Below are 19973 nucleotides of genomic sequence, written 5' to 3'. Positions count from 1 at the left end.
ACTCTAGGAGATCTAAGCCCAAAATATAGAGAGTTACCAGCCTCTGTAGCATTGGAAAGCTATGTATTTTGGACTCTCTGTATTCATTGTGTACACTTTAAGTGGATTTTTCCTTCATTCGTCTGGGTGAATATGCACAGATGAATATGCATCTGAGCAACATGTAGTTGTGTGGTAACTAGCAGACTTCCAACGTCTTGCTAAAAATCAAACTTTATATTTGAAATGTACAACTCCACAGGCCTGCAGAAACAAGAATGACCATATATACTCAGTACAACCACCCCTTCCTTTAATTATTCTTTATTATGAACAGCCATCAGTAATTAAGGCCGAAGTTCTTGCTGGAAGTCTGGTTTTACAAATATTAAAAATAAGGCTGAAGGGATGGTACGTGAATAAAGTAACACTGTGTTCATTTCTTTGGGATGAAGGATAATCTCTGGCCTGTGGAAGATCCTATATTCAACACATTCAGTTGAAGCCAAGCCAAGAACAAGGGTGTGTAACCTGAGCGTTGTTGATCAGCAAAACAACGACAAGGGTTTTTACTCCTGAGCACGATCTAGTGGCAACCACAAGAAAAGGGAAAATCGAGGTCCTTGATGAAGGTAAAACACACCCAACAGAAACAACTCCCTGACTTGATCAGTTTTACTTCAGTTTGTACCAATGTGATGTTGCCCCCAAAACCAGAAGTCAAATAGTACAAAAATGTCACCCTCTACTGCTATCTTAATGTTCCCTTTCAGACATTAGTTCTTCAATGGATACAGATCCACATTCCTCAATAAGAAGCTCCTTTATATTTTGCCGACAAGTAGCCGCCAGCAATTGCCTAGTACAAGGAGGACAAGCACAACAATTTTAAAATCAAATGATGAAAGATAATAAGAGGTCTCATTAAAATTTTGTCTGTCCCAGATAAGAACGTCTCAGACACTTGAATTCCACTTGAGTTCCAGACGACACAACAGTCCACCAATTATCGTCAACTGCACTTCTAATCTGCATTTTACTCAGCTATGATAACAACAGTCTAAACATATTACTGGGGTGGAGCTGCTATAATATGAACTGATTAGTAATGCAGAATATACATGGAGATCAAATAGCAACGAGTGATTTGAAATATTACATCATATGAACAACTCAAACAGACACTAAACATACATATTTTGCAATCCCGAAGAGTGATTCAAAGCAACTCATGGATGTCTGAAACTTGGAAAAAAAAATGTCTATTCCTGAGCCCCACCTGGCAACGAATAAAGTGTCACTGTAAATATTATATATATATACACACACACACACACACACACACACACAATGAGAACAAAAAATATAATTGTAAACATTTTTATACACAAAGCACAAGTTATAATACATTTGCTTTTCATAAACTATTAAATGCAGGGGAATATATTGTTTAGGGTATAATTCCCCTTTTCTCTCTCCAAACTGTTGATTCCTTGTTGATCAATATACCTTCACAGGAACCAATCCTTCTCCTCTACATCCCAAGGATTACAGAAATTGAATATAGTTCAAGTACTTCCATCAGGAATTACGGAGAAACAATCTAGAATTGGAATACAGATGGATATCCTAGTCCCAAATAAGAGGGTGGTACAGGCAGCTGTGGTACATTATTAAAACCTGTCTCGGACCTCTTTCAGTTCGGGAAGAGTCTGGAACCTTCGTGGTCTGTGACTCATCTACATTCTGACCAAGCTCACGGAGCTGAGAAGCAGCAGTTCATTTCATCTACAGGTTGTACTGGAGTAACTCACAGAGAGTCCTTATAACAGCACATTATAAACCCATAACTTCTATCAGCTCAAAGGACCAGGGCAACAACAGCATGGGAAAATCATCTGGAAGTTCCCATCAATCCTCCCACCATCTCATCTAGGAAACATACTGCCATTCCTTCACCATCAATAGGTCAAAATCCTGGAACTCGCCCCACAGTTGATTCAACCCATTCTCCTGCATTCTCCCCATCCAATATCCACCAGTGTTAGAAAAGAGGTTGGATATCGGCATAATGTCCTTCACCCTGAAAAATTGTGAGTGAACCTTGGACACAGAACAATTACGGTTGTTGATAAAGGGTTTCGGCCCAAAACGTCGTCACTACTTCCTCCCATAGATGCTGTCTGGCCTGCCGAGTTCTGCCAGCATTTTGTGTTTTTATTTATTTCCAGCATCTGCAGATTCACTCGTGTTGTTCTTGATAAGAACTTGCTGTACAAGTTTTAAAGAAGTTCCCTCAGATTCCTTTGGCTTCCAACAGTGAAAATTACTCAACACCCTGCATAATTTTTGTATATTTTCATAGCAACTTGAACTTCTTGGCTCTATCGATAATATTAGTGTTCTGGCGACCCATTTCCTGGTGCATCCAAACCGACTAACAATTAGATAGCCTACGGGCGTTTGCGAGCACAGAGCTTTGGAGCCTCTGCGCCATGGGGGGCCGGTTGAGGGAGGCTTAAAAGTGAGGCTGAAGTTTTCGAATAAAGTTTTTTCCTTCGACTGCAGTTACCGACTCCGTGTTGTAATTTTAGCGCTGCGTGTAGAACACCGCTACAGTGTTATCACTTTCTCACATCTCTTCATTCTTGGTTACACCTCAACCAGACAACACCAAGGATTTTACATTTTTTCTCTGCACTTTTACTCTTGTACTTATTTTTAAAGCCACATGTCTTGCAATTTATCTTTTCACTTCCAAATGTTCATACCTGTAACAGAGTTCGTTCTGCAACTTTGGAGCTTCAGAGCCAAGGATATAATGCTGAAGCTTTATAAGGCATTGGTCAGATTGCACTTGGAGTATTACGAGCAGTTTTCAGCCCCCTAACTATGAAAAGATGTGTTCGCATTGGAGAAGGTCTCGAAGAGGCTCACAAGAATGATTCCAAGTATGAAAAGATTAACATACGAGGAGCATTTTATGGCTCTAGGAGTTAAGAGGACTGTACTCGGTGGACTTTAGAGGAACGTTGGGAGATCTCATTGAAACATATAGAACAGCATTTCTCAATGTTTTTGCCCTGGAGGAACCCTTGAAATAATTTTCTGGTGCCAGGGAACCCCTGCATAAAAATTATCATATCTACAGCTCACCATACGTTAGCATGATCAGGGAGATGTACATACAATAATCCAAAAATAATTTTCAATGCTCTTGAGTAGAGAATGAATTTTTAGCCAGTCTTCCTTAGAAAAAAAGGTAGTTAAGCTTAGCTTACCTTTCTAGAAATTAATCTCTTTCTTTCCCTTTCATAAATTCAAAAACTCATAAGGTACAACATAATAAATCTCTCAATTCTGGGGCGAACTTGAAACACACGGATTTCACCTTCAACTGAAATGAGACGACTTCTATCCTTGCTCTTAATGCTTGCTTACACACATTAGAAGTTGAACCTGCCGCAAAATGTTCATTGTTTTCCAATGGATGGCAGGATACTCTTTTACAGAAATTCAGAACTTGTTCAGGGGCAGGTCAGTAAATCTCATCTTGAGTTCATGATCAGAAGATTCAGAGAAAGGGTCCTTCACCCCACGTGTGTTCCAAGGGAGGCAAAATACTGTTCAATTTTGTTCTACAGTTCTTCCAGGTGGTTTTCAATAAAACTCGAGACTTTCTAACATACCCTTCTTCACTCACAGGCCCAAGCAGCAGTGGAAACACTTCAAGATTACCTTTTGCAACAGGATTTTTCCAAAGATTCAGTTTCCTTTTACATCCAAGAATCTTGTCACTTGAAGTCAAAACATTTTCTCCAGGGCCTTACAAAGACTTGTCCAAATGATGAAAAATGTCTGTTATGTAGGCTGGTTTCTGCAGCTATTTTTCATCTTCAAAGCACTCACCAAAATCTGATCTATTATTTTCTTGAAAGTTCTCCTGCAATTCCCCTTTCAGCTCAAGCATCTTGTTAAGACATCTTCCTCTGCTAAGCCACTGGATTTCTGTATGTAGCAGGAGATTGGTGTTCCCTTTGTCCAGGTTTTCAGTTTTTTTTTAAAAAACATTCTCCAGTGAACTGGTCCTAAAACTATTAAATAACTTGCTTCCTGAACCTTTTTACTGATTCACTTTGGGTTTCAAAATTTTAAATCTGTTGGAGCTTCCAACAGTCATTTAAAATGACCAGTGTCATCTGACTGTGATTTGCAGTTTACTATTTTGCTGAAGCCACTGTTAGGTGTGTAAATTGTTTACCACAGACGAGGCACAATGGAATCACCAGTCCATGTAAAACACAATAAGTAGCTTTCATTGCAAAGACGGACTTTTTTTTGTGTTTGTTGCTGCACTAGTGTAGTGAAATGACTCCAAAGACTGTAATTCTTCATCATTAACTTTATCAGAATTGTCGGTAGGCTGAGGCGTAGAATCCTCCTCTTCCATCTCACACCTCCTTTTCAAATATCACCACTCTGGACTGTCTTTAGAATGAAAATTTCCCTCTAATTTTTGACTCTACTGGTAGTTTGTTCGTTCCCATAGTTCAGGCGGTGGCACTTAAGGGGAATTTGGGGGAGGTAATTTAGGAGGGAGAGGATGACGCTCCAGCCCAAGTTGGTCGAGTCCATTCAATGCTTGGAAAACGCACTTCATATTCCTACCATCCTCCCCACCGTGTAATACAGTGCACACCAGTGCCCTATCCCATAGACTCAACCAAGTAAACACGGTCCGACTGCACGCTGCCATATTGGGGTGAGAGACCTGTAAAAGATTGCTAATTGAGGTGCTCGATCACTGCCCACCACTGCAAGTAACAGCATCGCACATTGCACGAAGTTCACAATCTCCCGCAGAACCCTCAGTGACCTCTCACAGAACCCTGGTTGAGAAACCCTGCTGTACAATATTGAAAGGGCGAGATAGAGTGGATGTGGAAAGAACGTTTCCTGTAGTGGGAGAGGCTAGGACCAGGAGGGAACTGCTTCAGAATAGAGGGATGTTCATTTAGAACAGCAATGAAAAGGAATTTCTTTAGCCAGGGGGAGGGGAACCTGTAAATTCACTGCCACTGATGGCTGTGGGTCATTGGGTAGATTTAAAGATTGATAGGTAAGTGCGTTTTACAGGGAGAAGGCAGGAAAATGGAGTTGAGAGAGAGAATAAATGGACCATGATGGAATTGCAGAGAAGACTTCTTAAGCTGAATAGCATGCAGTCTTAGTGCTGGATAGCCTGATTTGAAATGTAGTGCTCAAACAGGTAATTGATATATTATGGTCACATGTACAGAGATACAGTGAATGGCTTTGTTTGTCCCTTCAAACAGATCACTCCATCCACAAGTATATAAAACAGTAGAAACAAGGGGGAAATTGCAGAATATTGTGTTGCATTTATAGAGAAAGTGCAGTGCATTTAGACAAAGTGCAAGGCTCACAATGAGGTAGATTGAGAGATCAAGACTTCATCTTTATGTGAAAAGGGGTTCATTCAAGAATCTTCAAGCAGTGGGAGAGAAGCTGCTCATGTTCAGAAGCTTTTCAAGTATGTACCCTATTCCACTCTAGCAAAAGCTGGCATGGAGCTGCAAAATGGGTGTTTAAGAAATGCCTTCCACGCCAATGAAGGACACTGATTAAATAAATTAAGTTACAACCACTGATTCCATTGACTAGAGTTATATTCTGTGGAAAAACACCAAGAGGGATGTCCTAGTTGAGACATGATTGTTGAATTCAGCAGGACAACAAAATTAATTTTCACTCCTTGAAAAAGGGTTCAGAACAAGGTAACAAAGACTTAAAATTAAAGCAGGGCTCTTCAGAGCTAAAGGCAAGAAGAGCTCTGCACAAACGAAGAAGAAGAGTCTGAAAGTCTCTTCCTGTAGAGCACTGAATGAAGCATTTAAAGCCAAAGCTGATCTTATACAAGGGTAATGAAACCAATGCAGATGTCACCAATGGCAATAGACAATAGACAATAGATAATAGGTGCAGAAGTAGACCATTCGGCCCTTCGAGCCTGCACCGCCATTTTGTGATCATGGCTGATCATCTACTATCAATAACTGGTTCTTGCCTTGTCCCCATATCCCTTGATTCCCCTATCCTTAAGATACATATCTAGCTCCTTCTTGAAAGCATCCAGAGAATTGGCCTCCACTGCCTTCCGAGGCAGTGCATTCCAGACCCCCACAACTCTCTGGGAGAAGTTTTTGCTTAGCTCTGTCCTAAATGACCTACCCCTTATTCTCAAACCATGCCCTCTGGTACTAGACTCTCCCAACATCAGGAACATATTGCCTGCCTTATTTTGTCCAATCCCTTTATAATCTTAGGACACAACGGCCAATATACACTCATCCAATGATGAACTAGCTTAGATAAAAATTTTAAAACAGCAAATATTGGAACTTGGATATAAAAATAAAACAGAAAATGTTGAAAACACTCTGGAGTGAGAAATGAAGTGAACATTTCAAAATCTGACTGAGAATGTTAACTGTTTCACTTTTCATAATTTTGCTGCCTGATCTATTACATACTTCCAGCACTTTGGATTTTAGTAAAGTAAAAATAATACATATAGCCTTAATTCCAAATAAGCATATTTAACAATTTATCACAGACCACTTTGGAAAGGTATTTCCACACACACATGCAATGTCCATTCTGTTTATAATAGGCAGAATTGAAATTTTGATTATATTTTATAAAATGGCTACAAAATCATAATCTTAAGGACATATTTGAAATCATTTTCAAAATACTGGAATATTTGAATCTCCTATGAAGAAAAGGGGTCATCAGCACAAACTAAAGATGACCACATGAAAATAAGAGCAGGCCCCTTGGGCCTTCCCCACCAATCTGTCTAATCATGGTTCATCTATCTTAGGCCTCAACTTTTTCTGTGCCAAATAGCCTTCAATCCCCCGATCTTTCAAAAATGTATCTGTAAATACTTCTAATGAGCTCGTCTCTGCAACTCTAAGGTACAGAATTTCAGAAATTCAGCACCCTCTATAAGAAATTTCTATATCTCCGTTTCAATGAGCAAGCCTTTACCTTGAAACTGCATTGCCTCATTCTAGGAAAAACATAGAGACATCTTACATTAGATCATGCTCATTCTTGTAAATTTGGAAGAATGTAGGCTCAGTCTGTTCGGCTTCTCTTGATAGAGCAAACCTCTCACCTCAGCTCTCCATTACTGGACTACTTCTAATTCCAAAATATCTTTCTAAAGTAAGGGACCGAAAGAGGGAAGGGGGGTGGGGAAATCAGAAGGTGATAATGGGAGATGTGAGAATGGTGTATGGAATCCAAATCACATTGAGCAACAGGCCACTGTGACAACCATCTGGGAATAGCTACTTCTGAAAGGCGCCAAGAGCTACAAAGGTCAAATTAGCACATCTAGGAAAGAGCATTGTGATAGCTGAATTACAAATCTGACGACTCTTTTCCGAGCCCACAGTGGTCAAATTGATGAAAAGCTTTCTTTAATAGACCCTTATCTTTGAAAGGATTGCAGTAGAATTGTGATTGGCTTTTAATGGGTAGTTTTCAACTTCATTAAGTTATTTATAATTTTGTCAGTTACATTTAATGCTAATGCAAATGGAAACTACTTCAGTATCTGCTGAACAAGTCAGGTCAGACTAAAATTTCTGCACCTTTGTCAGGTTGATCAGGACTCGCCCAATTTGTACTTCCTACGTAGGCCAATGGTTCAGTCAGGAATGTTAAACTGTTCTGAATAGCAGGAAGTAAATTAAACAGAACGCTCTAGTCTCACAGATTTGAACTAACAGTACAGCTTGTTTGATTTTGAAATCATATAGAAGCAGAGCATTCAGCCCAAGACCATGCCAACCACAGTGCACCCAACCATATTCAGCCAATTTTCCAGACTTTAGTTCATGCCCAGACATTCCCTAAATGCTGCCTGAGAGTCTGATTCTGCACTCCCTAGCAGTGCATTCCACCCTCTGGGTGAAGAAAAGATCTCCCCAATATCCCCTCTAAATCTTTTACCCGTTACCCTAACCTTAGGCCCAGTTTTACACATCTCTGATCAGGGGACAAGTTGCTGCTGCCTTCTCTGTCCATATCCCTCAATTTTATATACCTCAATCATGACCCCCCACCCACCTTAATCTCCACTGCTCCAGGAAAAAAAGTCTCTGTCCAGTCTCTGTCACTCTTACTATCGAAATGCTAAATCTTAAATCTTTGCGATACAAATGGTACAGGCAGAATAAGGCTTTGCGGTTTGCCTCCCTCAAGAATGTTCCACAATTAAGTAAAATCAATCTGAAACTGTGGCTTGACACCTTAACTATCCAAAACGCTTTGACACAGCCCTGAATATACACCCGACTGTGCACCACATTTCTCCATATGTCCATTCTCAGTTATTTACAGTACTCCAGGTACAAAGTGTTTTCTTCAATTCAGGGCTAAGTGGTCAACGTCTGATCCTTAAGATTACAACTTCCTGTTCTCAGCTCCCTACCAAGAGGAAACTGAATCTCAGGCTCCTGGGAAGGAACAACAATCTCGGAAATCCACACTACATTGACACGATGGTTCTTCAGTCACAGAGCTGCAGATTCTAAACAGCTCTCAAAATATGGTCTCAGCAAAGCCCAATACAATCTCAGCAGGATATCCTTGCTCCAACACCCTTGCAAAGTACCATTTGTTGCCTTAATTGCTTTGTCTCGGGATGTTTACTTTCTGCATCTTCTAAACACAACATGCAGATCACACTATGTATGTGCAATCATTAACTCGGTTCTCACCATTTCATAGCCATATAGCATGGACACCTTTTTAAAAATTCTTTTTTTCTTCTCACATTTTCCACATCAGACTCCAGGTTTTTTTGGGGACTCTTTGGGACGGCTGAGTACAGTGAAGTACAGTGTTCTATTTTCAATACCTTTTCATATAAGAATTTGTCTTCTCTGGCAGGGAGAATAGTTCCTCACCTGAAATGCACTACTCCAGAAATTCAAACAGGAACCAGGATACTGGTGGCTAAGTTAATTCCTGTTATTCTTGGTGATAACTACTACAATCAGGCAGTTCTCTGCAGCACTAATAGAACATGTCTCCCCAAGCAGGTCAAAGGCCAGTTGCTGGAATTGGTTTAATATTGTCACACGCACCAAGATACAGTGAAAAAGTTTGCCTTACACATTGTGCATACAGATAAAATCATTACACAGTGCATTGATGTAGAACAAGACAAACAATAACAATGCTGAATAAAGTGTAACAGCGACAGAGAGAGGACCTGCACACATGCTTGTTAATCCAAATAGTTAATCAGTCAATATGGCAGCAACACTATGCATAAAAGCATACAGACATGGTCAAGAGGTTCAGTTGTTCAAATCAAACATCAGCATGAGAAGAAATGTGATTCAAGTGTCTTCGACTGTGCAATGATTGTTGGTGGTTTGAGTATCTCGGAAACTGCTAATCTCTTGGGATTTTCATGCTGAAATAGTCTCTAGAGTTTGTAGAGAATAGTGTGAAAAACAAAAAAAAAATCCAGTGAGTGGCAGTTCTGTGGGTGAAAATGCCCTGTTAATAAGAGATGTCAGGGAAGAGTGGCCAGACAGTTTCAGGCTGACAGTAACTCAGAGCGTCCAAATCGAAGGGTGACGTTTTAGAACAAAGATAAAGAAGAATATTTTTAGACAGAGCGTAGTGAATCTGTGGAACGCTCTGTCAGAGACTGCAGTGAAGGCCAAGTCCATGGGTATATTTAAGGCAGAAGTTGAATGGCGGAGCAGACTCAATGGGCTGAATGGTCTAATTCTGCTCCTATGTCTCATGGTGTTGTGATGCCAGGGTTGTGGTCTCAGGATTGCTATCCATGACACGTGTTAATGAGACCAGAACTAGGAAGATTATACAGTTTAATACATTACTAAAGGATGGAGGGCATAATTGGATCATTGGGCTCTCTTCCAGGGAAGGTCAGGCCTACACAAAAGGGACAATTTGCATCTGAACTGGAGGGGGAAGGATTGTTAATGCTGCACGGTGGAGTTTAAACTAGAGCTGCAAGGGGATGGGAACCTGAGTGCCAGAACAGTTAGTGCAGAGTTTATGGAAGCAGATGTTGGTAAGGCATCAGACAAAGTTAGGAGTCAAAACACTGAGTGTGGTATGACTAATGTCATGAGCTGCACATATTTCAATGCAAGAAGTATCAAAGGGAAGGCTGAAGATGATGTAGCTGGTTTACAAACAGAGGCAATGTGTAGTGAGAAGAGGCTGTTGACAGGACTGAAGTGTTGTATTTGAATATGCACAGTATGTGGAATACAGTAGGTGAACTTGCAGCACAACTGCAGATTGGCAGGTATGACGTTGTAGGCATCACTGAATCGAACATTACAGCTGGGAGCTTAATGGCCAATGACACACAATGTATCGAAAGGACAGGCAGGAAGGAAGAGGGGATGGTGTTGCTCTATTGGTAAAAAATGAACTCAAATCATTAGAAACAGGAGACGTATGGTTGGAAGGTGTTGAATCATTGTGGATGGAGCTGCAAGGGTAAAAAAGACCCTGATAGGATGGGTATAAAGACCCGCACACCCAAACAGCAGTAAGGATGTGGCCCACAAATTACAAGGGGAGACAGAGAATGCATGCCAAAAGTGCAATATTACAATAGTCATGGGGTTCTTCAATATGGAAATAGATCGGGAAAATCAGGCAGGTTCTGGATTCCCTGAGAGGGAATTTTTAGAATGCCTATGAGATGCAGCTTGTGGTTGAGCCCACTAGAGGATCAGCTATTCTGGATAGGGTGTTGTGTAATGAACCAGAATTGATTAGAGATCTCAAGGTAAAAGAACCCTTAGAGGCAAGTGATCATAATATGTACATCCTAAAAAAAGTTATTCTAAAGGAAAGATGAATCAACTGTGGCTAATGAGAGAAGCCAAAGCCAGCGTATAAGCCAAAGAGAGGGCATATAATACAGCAAAAATTAGTGGGAAGTTGGGGGACAACGAAACAGCAGACAAACTGAATAAGTATTTGCCTCATTCTTCAGTGTGGAAGACACTCGTAGTATGGTGGGAGTTCCAGGTGCCAGGGGTCATGAAGTTATTTTAACTAGAGAGAACATTCTTGGGAAACTGAAAGGTTTGAAGGTAGGCAAGCGACCTAGACCGGATGGTGGACACACAAGCGTTCCAAAAGAGGTGGCTGAAGAGATCATGAAGGCATTAGTAATATTTTTTCAAGAATCTCTATATTCTGGAATGGTTCTGGAAGACTTGAAATTTGCAAACGTCACTCCACTCTTCAAGAAGGGAGAGAAGCAGAAGAAAGGAAACTATAGGGCAATTAGTCTGACCTCAGTGGTTGGGAAGGTGTTGGAGTTGATTATTAAGGATGAGTTCTCAGGGTACTTGGAGGTACATGATATAACAGGCTACAGTCAGCATGATTTCCTCAAGAGAAAATCTTGGCTGACAAATTTGTTGGAATTATTTGAAGAAATAAGCAGGATAGACAAAGGAGAAATGCTTGATGTTATGTACTGGATTTTCAGAAGGCCTTTGACAAGGACCACACATGAGGCTGCTTAACAAGCTGTGAGCCGAAGGAATGACAGGAAGGATTCTAGCGTGGATAAAGCAGTGGCTGATTGGCAGGAGGCAAAGACTGGGAATAAAGGAAACCTTTTCTGGTTGGCTGCTGGTGACTAGTTATGTTCCACAGGGGTCTGTGTTGGGACCAGTTCTTTTTAAGTTATATGTCAGTGATTTGGATAATGCAATTGATGGCTTTGTTGCAAAGTTTGCAGATGACAACGGCACCGGCAACAGCACCCCCAACCCCTACCAGCAAAAGACAACAGCCCCCTCCACCAAGCGCTAAAGCATCAATAAAGACACAGACTTGCAGTACCCCAAAGACTGCTCGTTCATCCAGTAATTCAATATACCCCAGGTTCTCCCTCTCTCCCTCCCCCAATAAGGGAAAAAGAGGTGTGAGAATCTGTGGAATTCTTTGCCACCGGCAGCTGTGGAGGCCAAGTCTTTGTTTACATTTAAGACAAAGAGGAAAATTGGTTCAGCCACAATGAAATGGTGAAGCAGACGTGATGGGCCAAGTGGCCTAATTCAGCTCCTATATCTTGTGGTCTTATGATAAGAGGAATAGATTGAGTGGACCACCAGAGACATTTTTCTAGGGTGGAAATGGCTAATACAGTGGGGTATAACTTTAAGGTGATCAGAGGAAAGTGTAGGGGAGATATGAAAGATGTCAAGTTTTTTATTTACACAGAGACTGGTGAGTGTGTGGGACACCTTACCAGGGGTAGTGGTAGAGTCACTTAGGGACCTCTAAGTAACTCTTAGATAGGTAAATAGATGATAGAAAAATGGAGGGCTATGTAGGAGGGAAGGTTTAGATTTATCGTAGTGCACGTTAAAAGTTCAGCATCGTATTGTGACCCAAAGCGCCTGTACTGTTTTACATTCTATTAATGTGAAATATCCATGGCCATACAGGTCACTGTGGAAACCCAGGGATATTGTTGTTTCAATCTGAAAAAGACCCGTTAATTGTGTTTTCTGTTGGTTAATTAATACTAATTCCTCACCATTAGCTTACCTCAGGAATTTGTTCTCTAATGACTTATATGCGCATATGCTTTGCCGCAGTAAATAATGTCATTAGGTCTGAGTTTCATCAAATTTAAAAACAATCAAGCTGTGATCCAAGTTTTCATATACTTGTGCAGTAAGAACTGAAGTTCTCAGCAAGTTCAGCAGCATCAGCGGAACTAAAGAAAATATGAGTCAATGTTTCGGTTATTATTTCCATCATTTCTATTTGGAATTTCTTGAGACTCCCCCGTGCTCCTCCCCCAATCAACTGTATCTATTTGAGTCTGGGTAGAAAGACAGCAGCAAGATAAACCAGTCGGGGAATAGAAGCTACAAGTAAATGTTCAGTTACAGCCTTGTTGGGATGGCATTATGGAGTTAAACAAGTGTTGTGGAGAATGCCGAAGTAAAAATTGTGGCAGGCAGCAGCTGGAAATAAATACAAAATCAGTTGAGCATTTTTGGTATATTGCCTTTTATATAAATATACTAATATAACCTTTCACCAAGTTGTGAAAATATATGCTTTAAGATCAATACTTCAAAATCTTCACAATGCTTACAGTCGCACATCCCTGCCATCCTGCATGACTTCTTGACTGTACCAACTATAGCTTTTGTTTCCATAAAATCCTTCAAATCCACGGAGGGAATAAGCAAACCCACATCAACATCCCCAGCAAGAGTTTCTAATTACTTTCTGCTGGGCAGGCCACATCACGTGAATATCCAATGCCAGACTCCCAAAGAAGACACCCTGTTAATGCAACAGGGAAAAACAGATTGAGCTAAAGTTTCAAGAATGTTCTTGAAACCTCTCAGAAAAGTGCAACATATCTACAAACTCATGAAATTCCCTCTGTCATGATTACTGAAGGTGCAAAAGGAGAGAATATCAAATCCATGCGGTCAAGGCTAGAATAGATTCCTGCCTGAGCAATAACCTGGACCCACTGCAATTCACCTACAGATCTATAGCAGATGTAACCTCACTGCCTCTCCATTTGGCTTTGGAGTACCCAGTCAACAGTTAATGATCAATCACAGTCTAGCATTCTACATCATCAAACCTTCAGTCTTGATCAACAAGGTTCCAATTCTGAACATCTGTACCTCACTCCACAACTGGATCTTTGTTCTTTATCAAAAGACCACAGTTAGTGCAGATCAATAACAACATCTCCTCCTCACTGACATCAACACAGGGATTCCTCAAAGATGTGTGCTTAGTTCCCAGCTCTGGTCTCTCTACACTCATAACTGTGGGGCTAAGCACATCTGAAATACCATCTATAAGTTCGCTGATAAAACCACTGTCGTTGGGAGCAGCACAGAGAGCGACAGGGAGGCACAGAAGAGTGATATCTGAACAATAACCTAGCACCCAATACCAGCAAAGACGAGCAATTGATTGTGGACTGCAGGAAGGGGAAGTCAGGAGAATTCACACCAGTCCTCATTGACAGGTCAGCAGTGGAAAGAGTGAGCAGCTTCAAGTTTCTTGGCATCAACATCTTGGAAGATCTACCCTAGGCTCAACACACTCATGAAATCACGAGTGAACCAGCGGCTCTACCTTGTTAGGAGTTTGAGGAAATTTGGTATGTCACCAATGACTTGTAGATTTCTATAATTGTACGGTGAGGAATATTCTTATTGATTGCATCACTACCTGGTATGGAGGCTCCGATGTGCAGGATTGAAAGAGGCTGCAGAGGGTTGTAGACACAGCCAGCTCCATCAAGGGCACAACGATCCTCATCATTAGGAACATCTACAGGGGGTAGTGCCTCAAGAAGGAATCATCCATCATCAAGGACCCTCACCATTCATGACATGCTGTCTTCTCGTTATTACCATTGGGGGAGGAGATACAGGAGCCTAAAGACCCACACTCAGAATTTTAGAACAGCTTCTTCCCCTCTGCTATCAGATTTCTAAAACAGTTCATTACTCTTTTCTGCCTCTTCTGCATTCTCTATATTTTTGTAACTTCAGTAATTTATATCTTGCACTGTACTGCTGCAACAGAACAATAAATTTCACAACTTTGTCGGAAATATTTATGTTCACTAATGACACCACTGTCGTAGGAATCAGCGTATAAGAGGGAGATTAAAACTCTGGCTAAGTAATGCCACAGAAACAACCCCTCACTCAATGTCAGCAAGACTAAGGGGGTGATTATTGACTTCAGAAGGAAGAAAACAGAGGTCTATGAACCAGTGCTCATTGGGGATCAGCGATGGAGAGAGTCAGCAACTTTAAATTCCTCAGTGGTATTATTTCAGAGGATCTGGCCTGGGTCCAGCATGCAAGTGCTATTACAAGTAAATCATGGCAGCACTTCTACTTTCTTAGAAGTTTACAAAGATTTGGCATGTCATCTAAATCTTGGGGGAACTTCTATAGATGTGTGATGGAGAGTACTGGTTGCACCACAGCCTGGTATGGAAACACAAATGCCCTTGAACGTAAAGGCCAAGAAAAAGTAGGTCCATCATGGGAAAAGCCCTCCCCACCATTAAACACATCTACACTGAGAGCTTTCATAGGAAAGCAGCATCCATCTTCAAGGACCCACCCCATCACCATTTCTTCTCGCTGCTGTCTTCAGGAAGATGGTAGAGGAGCCTTGGGACCAACACCACCAGGTTCAAGAATAGTTATTACCCATCAAGCATCAGTATTTTGTACCAGAAGGGATAACTTCACTCGACTTCACATGCCCCATCACTGAACTGCTCCAATAGCCTATGGACACACTTTCAATGATTCCTCCTCTCATGTTCTCAATATTTACTGCTTAGTTAGTTATTTATTAGTTCTACGTTTTTTTTTGGTATTTGCACAGTTTGTTGTCTTTTGCTCATTGGTTATTTGTCCATCCTTTTGGGTGTGGTCTTTCACTGATACTATTGTGCTTCTTCTACTTACTATGAATGCTGGCAAAGGGGATTTATTTGATTATATATTTACTTTGATTGGAACATATCCTGAATAGAGAGAAACCCTGCATTTGCATCACTTCTCAAATTATCCATCTACTCATCTCCACCCCATCTGAGGGAGCATATAAATTAGGTGTTCCCTCAGTTCTTCACCACCATTCAATAAAATCACGTTTGACCTGACTGCAGCTTCATCTCATCTCACCTTTCCCCTGAAAACTTTCCACCAGACACTTCAGGAATCTTTGTCCCACATTCCGTCTTCAGTCACCTCGGAGCATCTTGGAAGAAAAGTCATCTTTGATCCCAGGGCACCGAGGATCCTGAGGAGTTAACTCCAAACATCAGCACTCCGATGCCAGTTTAGAGCTTGTTTTGATGTACAACCCAGTACAACCTTACAAACGAATGTAAAAACAATGGTTTTGAAGGACTTGCCAAGCCTTTAAAACGTAGATATGGAGATTATAAAGATAATCTCTATTAAATACAGATATCCGTAAATTTGAGCAAATTGCTGCACTTTAACCTCTTTTGTCCGCTCAAATCTTCCAGTGGTCCACAAATAGAACATTTTAACAGGGTGGTTTAACATCAGGCAAATCCGATTCCCAGTCGGTCTGAGGTGTTTCCACACTTGTCAAACAGAAAGCCCTTGACTTAACGTCGCCTACAATACTTTCGCAACTCCGGCTGCTCTGTCAATAACTGCAAGTGCCTAACAGTGTCGCGTTAAGTATTCACAACAGGAACTTGTCCCGTGGTGTCCGGACCAGTAAATGATTTGACATTCACATAACCATTTTCATCATAATACCTTCTGTAAATTATTACACAGGTAGCTATCATCCTACAGCCGATCTATACACAGTATTGCCATCGCCTGGGATAAATACAGCACGATCTTAAAGCCTGGGTCTGACCGCCATCGTGTATTGCTCGGATCCAGAGAATCGGGATCAATCCTGACCTCAGACGCTGTATGCGCGGAGCTTGCTCATTCTCCCTTTGTGCGGGGTTCGAGTTTTGCTCACGTCTCAGATACGTGTGGACTGATAAATCGATTGACCGCCGTAGGTTTCCCCTAGCGTGTGGGCGAGAGTCAGGTTCTCGGGGGTGGGTGGGGAAGTAGAAGAATTAGTGCGAGTGTGGGGTTAGTATAGAACGGGCGATTGGTGGTCAGTACGGACTCGGTGGGCCGAAGGGCCTGTTCCCTGCTCTATCACCGAGTTCCACATCCATCTGCGGAAATCGACCCTGCACTTGGGTCTCAATTACCGTCCTCATTTCGATGTAAATTCACTGCTTTAGGGTCATGGACTTTCGAATTGCACTAGTTTTAAATAAAACCTTGATTGCAGACTCTGCCACTCACCACTAGACCAGTGAACTGAGCCGCTTTCCGCGGTTGAAGCCACGCGTACTCCCTCCCTCGACACCTACCTGGAAGACTGCTCCTCGGACCCCGAGCTAACGCTGTCTGAAACAAAGAGCCGGCGCAAGAAGACTGCAGGACAGCAGATAATGTGGCCGAATCTGAAACCAGTCAGCCAAACGCTTCTCAGCAACGAACGCGCCACCTAACCTTAGTTTTGAAACCTACCTGTGGAACCTTTCCGGAAAGTGGGAGGGAATTAGCAAAAGCCAACCAGTCCTCTTTTGAGCGAGCAGGAACAGGGGGAAAAAGTCTTCTTTTCGCCAACAAACACTTTAAAACATTGATCAGTCCTTCTCCCGGCAAGTATAGCACCCAGTTACACCACTTTCACCGTGATAATGAGTCACCGTGGTGGCCAAGTTCACAATTAAAACTGAGCCTAAAATCCCATTCTTCACCTAGTCCTGTTACGGGGGGGTGGAATAAATGAAAGGAACTGACGTTAGGGAGGCGGGCAGCGTCAGCACTGAGACCTGCACGTCAGCTAGCCACCCTGAGAGGTTTCTGCCTCATCAATGTGTGATCATGCCTTTGGCTTTAATAATTAGCTCTGAAGTATAACTGCACTTTAGGAAGGTTAGCAACTAAATATTTGCTGGTAAATATTTGGATTTGCCATGCCAAAAATCAATCCAAAAGAAAGAGGGAGACACCTGGAGTTATATACTCACAATTTAATATTCAGTGGAAATATGTCCAGTATAACTAATACCTCCCGATGTTAAGTCATAGAATAATTGACACTACGTTTTGTGTTGTTTTTAAAAAGGATGAACTCCCCAGACAGAACTGTCAGGTGCGGCACCTGTCAAAACATGGCATCATTTCCAAAACAACTTCAAATGCAGAAAGTCTGAAACTACCACAGGATCTAAAAACTGTTCTGAGGTCAAAACAGAAATTTCCTGAAGCCTGATGATGAGCTGAAGTTTTAACTTGTTCTCTCTCTGTTGATGCTGACTGGCCTGCATGTTATTTCCAGTACATAAAAGTCCGATAAATTGTAAACACTGGAAATACAAAATAATAATCAAAAATGTTGGAAACACTCAGCAGGTCAGATGGCATCAATGAAAAGACAAATGGTTAACATTTCAGATCCAGGAATCTTCATCAGAATCCTTTTTTATTATCTCTGGTATTTCATAATTACATTTTAGATTTACAGTATCTTTTTTTATTTTATGGAGCCGTAAAGTTGTACAGCATAGAAACAGGCCTCAACCCATCAGGTCTATGCGACTATCATAGACCTCCACCAACTTGCCAGCAATAATCCCTTCATGTAAGGATTCGTAAATGGCTGACTGTCCTACACCTGTTCCCATTTCTCATGTTCTTATCAACCCACCAAATTCAAAGGTTCGAAGGTTCATTTATTTTCAAAGGATATAACTCTGAAGTTCTTCAGTTCTCTGGGTAGCCATGATCATCAACCCCCAAGTCCCTCTTCCCACACAAAAAAAACCAAACAGATCAGAACAGGCACATCAACCCCTCCCATCCCCAAGAATCCTTCTTCCTGCACAAAAAAAGCAAACAAAATGAAACAAAAAGGATCAGGTACATCGACAACCCCCCCCCCCAAAATCCCTCCTCCCTGCGCAAAAAAATGAGTAAAACGAATCAGGCACATCAACCCCCAAATCCCCCTCCCTGCACAAAAAAACAAACAAAATGGATCAGGCACATTGACCCCCAAATCCCCCTTCCCACGCAAAGAAACGACCAAAATGAAACAGTCACATCAACCAAATTAAACCAGAAATCGCTACCACTCGCCCATAGCTACCAAATAGTTAAAACAATCTTTGCACTTGGACATAAGATTACAGCTTTGGGCACATGGACATTATGTGATCAACACTCTGGCACAGTTAATAGAACTGGATTCCGTGCTGATCTCCTTTTCATTTATATTTGCTTCTTCTAAATTTAAAAAAAAACTATTGCCAACATTTTTCTGAGCTTTTGAAAGAGTAATGCCTGTAGGATCACAAAATTCCAAAATATTACCTCCCTCTTTGGCAATCCCACTGAGCCAAAGATGACCAGATGCTGCTCTTGTTTGGTGAGCTCCCAAGTGGCAGAAGAGACATTGTGGGCTGTACAGATTCTGCCAGATGTGAGCCAAGGTAGGCAGGTAGGGAGAGTTGGACATGATGTTCTCCTAGTGTTGTTGTGCCGTTCTGAATGTTCCTTTAACTGACTGGGACAAGGATTCTCAGTAATGGGTGAGAATGCCGCTTTTCTTTCATAGAAATTTTAAGAACTTGAACAATTCTTCCCTTTCTGCTCATACTGTCTTGCCCTGAAAGTTTTGGGAACCCTTGTGTCAGGGATCCAATGTTAAGCATAGAAATATGTGATCTGCCCATCGGAGTTGACTAAAGGTGTTGAGACCTCTGTGCTGGGGGCATTGGCCTGAGAGAAAATGCTGTTATTTGCTCTGTCTGCTGATTGGAGTATTTATTATTGATAGCTCACCAGTGTTCTGAAGTGTAAAACTCTAGATTGTTCATGTGTCTGACGCTTAAGTGCTGCCGCAGGCTGTGCTGGAGTGATGGAGCAGGTGGTGATTTCATCACTGATATCAGTGTTAGCCAAGAAATATCCTGCAAGATATGGAAGATGGTCTATGTGTTCCCAAGGACCTGTCATTGATCCTGACCGTCATGGGCAGTGTGGTACAGCAGGGTCAGTTACTTTAGACAATCTTTGTTTTGTGCATGTTGAGAGGGAAGTACATTACCTCAAAGAGTTCAGTGAATGAGTCGATGACGACAAAATCTGACTCACAGCATACACATGAGCAAGTTCATTCAGTGAAGCACCAATAAATATCACAGGAAAGAGTTCCATTGTATAACTGTAAGGTTAACAGCTGAACTTTGGTTTTACAGGAGCATAAAGGGAAAAGAGGCCAACCCCACAATC

General features: G+C 41.5%; 1 protein-coding gene across 4 annotated transcripts in view; it reads right to left on the bottom strand.

The window, feature by feature from the left end:
- The window catches only part of lnx2b (ligand of numb-protein X 2b), an 82897-nt gene extending 65433 nt beyond the window's left edge, over positions 1 to 17464 (bottom strand). For 2 of the 4 annotated variants that reach the window (XM_059976928.1, XM_059976931.1), the window contains exon 1: positions 17202 to 17464. The gene's annotated coding sequence lies outside the window, so the exon portion shown is untranslated. The other 2 variants (XM_059976929.1, XM_059976930.1) reach the window with 2 other exon arrangements.
- Between the last annotated feature and the right edge of the window lie 2509 nt (positions 17465 to 19973).

Source organism: Hypanus sabinus, chromosome 8, assembly GCF_030144855.1.
Source record: "Hypanus sabinus isolate sHypSab1 chromosome 8, sHypSab1.hap1, whole genome shotgun sequence".
Taxonomy (NCBI): domain Eukaryota; kingdom Metazoa; phylum Chordata; class Chondrichthyes; order Myliobatiformes; family Dasyatidae; genus Hypanus; species Hypanus sabinus.
Note: the sequence above shows the minus strand (reverse complement) of the source record. Positions and strands in the feature narration are given on the sequence as shown.